The sequence below is a fragment of the Lactuca virosa genome, chromosome 3 (genome assembly GCF_052849685.1).
Source record: "Lactuca virosa cultivar CGN04683 chromosome 3, Lactuca_virosa_CGN04683_v6, whole genome shotgun sequence".
Taxonomy (NCBI): Eukaryota; Viridiplantae; Streptophyta; class Magnoliopsida; order Asterales; family Asteraceae; genus Lactuca; species Lactuca virosa.
This window is the reverse complement of record NC_136428.1, coordinates 50,420,233-50,426,685: the sequence shown is the minus strand read 5'-3', so window position 1 is coordinate 50,426,685 and position 6,453 is coordinate 50,420,233.

Below are 6,453 nucleotides of genomic sequence, written 5' to 3'. Positions count from 1 at the left end.
TGGCAATGCAAGTGGGACCTGGTAGAGACTATTGGGTCGAGGTATTAGATCTTGGTTTTTGTAGGAATGGTTATGTGGTCTGTAAGTGGAACAGAGTGATCTATAGGCTAGTTAGCCGTGTCAATTGGACTCTTAGGAACGTGGTGGCTAGACTAGGTGTGAGAGTCATAGTCTCAGCGGTGGTTGGGGATCTTTATATCCAGGTTTAGTAAAGGGTTGCCGTGAGTCAGAAGATTTCGAATGAAATGCAAGTGTAAATCCTTGGATCTCTGGTTACAAATTATGTATCGAGTTGGCTTTTGGTGGGAACTTGCATTGGAAATCATGAGTGTTTATGTACAAGGTCTTTATTTCAGTAATATATGAATCAAGGAATATGTATACCAAGGGCATCAGCTGAAGGGTTCAGGGAAAAGGTGATGTTTTCGGTTCTAATGGTAGATAGAGTCGTTGTGATCGTGTTTTGGAATGATTCTACCTATGTGTGGGTCGGGTGAGTTAGGGACTTCAGAATTATAGCAGAAGCGTATCGGTTCAGCAGATAAGGAAGCATTGACTTGTTTAGCACTAGAAGGTCTAACTCCCAAATTTTCTTTCGTTTTTCATTGTATTCATGGAATCGTTAACATCAGGATGATCCTTTCTTGAAGGAATATCTAATCCCTTTCATCAAGTGAAAAGTTTTCGGCATCAGCAAATGGTCTGTGATTCTGATTTCTAGTGGGAACCTCAGGTAATCAGAAGTTGAGTAGTCAGTTTGGAACACAAGTGGAATGGAATTAGCAGTGGTTCAGTATGGGCGGTCTGTCGGGGAGTCAGACCAGTTCGAGATTTCAGATTTCGGGTAGAGTAGAAATGGTTATTCTGCAGAGGATTAATTTAGGCTGAGAAAGGATTCGTTCATCATCAGGTTTGGAGAGCCCTGCTAGGCTTGGGTTCAATTTCCTTTGGGAAGGTTGTTGAATGCTCAGGGTTGTGGTTGTGTTGCTCAGGCTGTCTGGCGTGCCTGGGATGGTAAGGAATGATTTCAAGGACGAAATCTAATTTAAGTGGGGGAGAGTTATAACAATTGATTCAAAGTACTTTTCAGTTTAGACCATTGGGGTGTAATGTTTTGCATAACTGGTCCCTAGGGGGCAGAATTGTCAACTTAAGTAAAGTTAGAGTACGTTGGGGGTACTCCTTGTACGCTGGGCGTACTAGTGCATGTTAGTGAATCTCATCCACGTATTCTGGGTGTACGTGGAGTACACTGGGTGTATGTGGGCAATTTTGAAACCTTAATTGTAGGGCTTGTACCCTATATAAACCATAAGATAGCCTCATTTGGCCTTGTTTAACCAGCCTCCATACCTTTGAAAACCCTAATTCGTCCCTTTGCCTTGTGTGGTGCTCTTGAGCCTTGGTTTTGATCTTTGGTGGGTTTTGTGCATCTTGAAGTGGTAGAAGAAGAAGTTTGAAGACTCATTCCTTGGAGGAGAGCTTAGAGATCCAGATTTATCCCCATCTTTTGGTGACTTTTGAGGTATAAATTCTATACCTTGGTTACTCTTTGCATTGATCTACCATTTAGATTGTTTATGGTCATTTTGGTTCCTTTTTGGTTGGTGATTGTGAGCTAAGGTCGTTTGTGGAGCTTATCCTTGTAGATCTGCGCATATTAAGGGTTTCTTAAGCATAAAGGTGCAAACTCTATGGTGGTTTTGGTCTCATGCATGTGTTAAGTCATTTATTAAGCTCTTTCAAGCTCTAGAGCCCCATTAAGCCATGCATGCACGTAAATTTGGCAACTTTACGAGATAAACCACCTTAAGGAAGTCAGATATGAGTTTGGGTTGAAGTCTTAATAGATTAAGAGCTAAATATTGGAAGTTGGTCAAGTTGGTGGAGTACTTTTGGTGTACAAGTAGGTACGTTGCACGGACAAGCCCTAAAGCGAGTACGCTAAGCGTAGGAGCTGAGTACGCCACACGTACTCAACAGATTGGGCTTCGAACTTTTGGGCTCTCGGTTTTGGACCATGTTGGACTTTAGTCGTTTAGGGCCTTGTTGGGCCATCAGAATTCTATTGTTGGGATGTTGTTATTTTATTGGACTCTATTAGTTGAAGTCCCATGAAAGGGATTGGGCCCAATTTGGAAAATTGGGCCATATTTGGACCTTGGGTGATTATTTTGGAATTTGGGCCCTTTGGACAATTGGAATGGGCTTTGGCCTTGGGCCAAGTTGGGTAAATGGTAAAAAGGTATTTTACCCTAGTTTGGACTCTTAGTGTGAGTCGGGATCCAATTATTAATTGGATATTATATTTTGATTGATAGGGCGGGGATTCTACTGGGCCAACAGCCAGAGATTTATCTTTGGGATTCAACAATGTGAGGTGAGTTTCATCACTGTGTTTAGCAGGTCGAAGGCACCAATGTCGGCCCATGGTTTGATATTTTAGTATGCTAGTTGTCTGCGTGACTCTTTCATGTGTTATGTGTATATGTATGCCGAGCGGGGCTCGATGTCGAGCAAATCCCGATGAGTGTATTGTATGCTATTATCTTTGTGATTATCTCATGTGTTAGTAGGATTATGTGTTTGTATGTTGGGTGGGGCCCGTTATGCGAGTTTGGGCAGGGCCCGTTATACTCAGTGGGCGGGGCCCGTTATATTCAGTGGGCGGGGCCTGCTATGTGGTTGTGGGCGGGGTCCGTTACACTCATTGGGCGGGGCCCGTTAATTGACAGATCTGTATGTCAGGGGGGGCTCTTTGTGTTTGTTATGTATGGTATGTGGTATTTTGGGGAACTCACTAAATTTTGTGCTTACGGTTTTCAGTTTATGTTTCAGGTACTTCTAGTTTCAAAGGGAAGAGCCCGGGAAGATTGCAGAGCACACAACACTCGATTCCGCATTTTGTGATTTACTCTGATAATGATGATGTATTGATAAAATTTGATTACCTTGGTTTTATGAAAATTATATTGTTTACTGTTTTATTAATTGAAAAATTAAAGATTTTTGGGTCTTATTTTTGGGACGTTACACACTAAGCTTTATGCTGACCGTTTTATGTTTATGGTTTCAGATACTTCTGGTTCCAAAAGGAAAGGCCCGGCGTGACTGCACAACATCCCCCAGGGTTTTCCACAGTGGCTATTTGTGATTTTTACTATGATGTTTAAATGATATAATCACATTGATTGGTTTTGGAACAACTCATTTGTATGGTTTATTCTTTTAAAATTGAAAATTTTACTATGAATTTTTGGGATGTTACACCGCTTCAGATCATAAAGGACATAAGTGTCTCGATCTTGTCACACAACGTGTCATCATATATCGTCATGTCATCTTCAATGAAGATCGCTTCCCTTATTATGATTTTCACCCTGCTCCTCTTGACGCTGACTATGATCAGTTCATTCCTGATGATGATACTCATCTACCTCTCCTTCCTCCCTCGAGCCTCTAAGATGTTTAAATGAAATCAAGTTTAAAACAGAATAAACCAAAGCTATTGCTCTAAGCCTCTAAGATGTTATATGGATCCTCAAAGGTGCTAACAACTGTATTTGCATAGTATTATGCTTGTAAAAGATCAAAAAGAGCAATTAATACATTAAGTAATGCTTCATGGATGATAATTAATGCCAAACATATTAAAAACTATATGAAATAATATCCAATAACTTTGACAACTCGTGCGAAATGGTCAAAAAGATTCATGTCGATCCCACCATGGTTGTATCATCTTGTATTTCTAGGGTGAGCTAGTTGTACTATAACCTTTAGGGCTCCAATAGCAAAGACAAATGTAAAAATGTAAAATGATTAAAAGAACTTTTTCTCATTCCTGATTTATAAACGTTGAAGACTCGTCCATATTGGTTAGATGATTATAAGACGAATTAGCAACATTTAACCAGTTTCTTATTCAATTCAATATGAGTAACCTTATCAACATCATTAAGAAAATACACAAATCTAGAAAATTAGGGGTTTATGCTTAACACAACGAAAAGTTCAACTAAAGAATTTATCGTGTTAAAAACTGATAAAAGTTAAAATGTGATTGTGTATATTAATCTGTAAGTTACCTCCATAAACAAGGAATAATGTCCTCTTAGTTGGAATCATGAAAAATCCAATTATGGTAGAAGAACCCTATAATGAAGTTGATGTTGTTGAACCTGGAATCAGAAAAAGTAACAAAAAAAATGTATCAGGTATGAAAGGAATTGAACGGAATACTTGATTCTATTCCGACGATAACCCTTACACAACATATTTATATATTAAAATTGCTTAAAGAATTTATAGGTTATACGTGTTTAAGACTAAGAAATTACTTCAAAAACTATGAATGGATTTCATTACATGGATTTTTTTTATAGAAAAAGGCTACAAACCAAACAACTAAAATTACCTGAGTTGAAACGGTCAAATACATATTTTTTTAGGAAAAAATGGTGAAACCAACCAACTATTAAATGTCTCGGATTTGAACTGAATTGAATAATTTTTTTATAGAAAAATGTTTCAAAACAAACAACTAAAATTTTCGGGATTGAACCGGTCAATTACATCTTTTTTAGAAAAAATGGTAAAACCAAATGACTAAAATTCTTGGAATTGAACCGGAACGTTTTGAACCATGGAAAATGGGGATTCAACCCATTTGCAAAAAAATAAAAAAAACACTTCACAAGGTAACAACCTTATGAAAATCGGGATAAAACCGATAAGCATTGCAATTTTATAAGGAAAAATGCTAAATCAAAACCGATTAATTCCTTTTGATTTCCAACTTTTATAAATATCATAATTGCATTTGAACACCTTCCATATATGATAATTCCCAAACTGCCCTTTAGTTAAGTTGGAGAGAAAAAACCAATTCTTAACATCCAAATTCCAAGGGTCAAACCTGTTGCTTTTTAAGAAAGATAGTCTTCAAGATTTGTGATTAAAAAACTCCAAATGGTCTTACTACGCTTCTAATTAAAATTCCTTTTCTTATTTTTCTTTTCCTTTTACCATTGATAATCCATTCAAGAATAGGAGGACCAAAAAACCCATGAAATCTACAAAAAAACCCTTGTTGGCCAATGAAAATCAAATCAAAGAGATAACAACTTCCAAAAAAAAATTCCTTAATTTTCCCTTGTTGACATAAATACCCTTCAATCAAAATTTCACTATATCATTTCTTGAAGAAATCGATCCAATTACAGATTCAATTGCTGGACCAAGCCATTCAAACTCCAAGTATTAAAAAATAATAATAAAATGTTTGAAAGTTAACCAAAAGAGATTTTGACCAAATTGCCCCTTCATCCTTAAAATAAAAGTATTATGTTGCATTAGTCCAAAAAAAGATTAAAAGATGAATCGCATCTTTTTGCCGTACAGATTCACCTGCAAAATATTTATCACGCCCAATTTCATTTTCAAATGGAATTTGATTGAATAATAGAGGTTAAGAAGGGTGGTCTCTTACTTTTGGTGAAGTGGTCGATTTTTTTTCTATTCGAAACTTATGAATCATGATTATTTGCAAAAAATCGACAGGATACTTCGACATGTAAGTGTGGATGTTACCAAAAAAACAATGAATGAAAGTTGATAAGTTCAAACAACCACCACACAGATGTAGGACGCTCAATAAAACAGAGATTCAAAACGAATATATCAAATCCATATTGAAACTTAAGAGTTATAGAATTGTTAAATTGGAAGAATTTGACTATTGCTCCAAATTAAACAAAATCAACAGGCCACCATCATGTATAACCAAATTTTCCTTTTCAATGATGATCAGCCTGGGAGACTAACAGAGATGAGAAAAGTGAGGTGCGAAAGAAAAGGTTGGGGTCTAGGTGGGGTTGCTTCCCTTAATTTCAAAGTAACAACCACTATAAAATCTTTGTGTCCCTCTATAGAATCAAGTATGCAACTTCTAACATAGTTCATTATGAGAAGTAGCATGTTCCACCTGTAACTTTGTAGAAAGTTTGAGGGTAAAAAGTAAATCCTGATCTAGAATAGACTATAAACACATAATTTGGTTTACTAAGCTTTTCAGGGGGTTATACTCTGGCATAGGAACACCAAGTTGAGAATAATGCGATTTCTCTTTGTTGCATTCCATCATAACAATCGAAAAATATGAGTTTATTGAAAGCAAGAACTACTTACCAATTGTGAGATAATAAAGAAAAAAACAACGTCTAGGGTTTTTCGCTTTTTTGGTTCTCAGAGAGAATGGAGAAGATACGACGTCATGGAGAGATAATGTAGATCCTATACACAAATCGACGGAAACATGAAACAAAAAATATGGAAACAGAGAGCTAGGGCGATGGAGTCAGAGCCATGGTTAAGAGGAGAGGCAGGGCACTGGAATAGCATAGTAGTAGCCGTGGAAGCACGAATCAAAGGGTTTGTCATTTGTGTTCATGG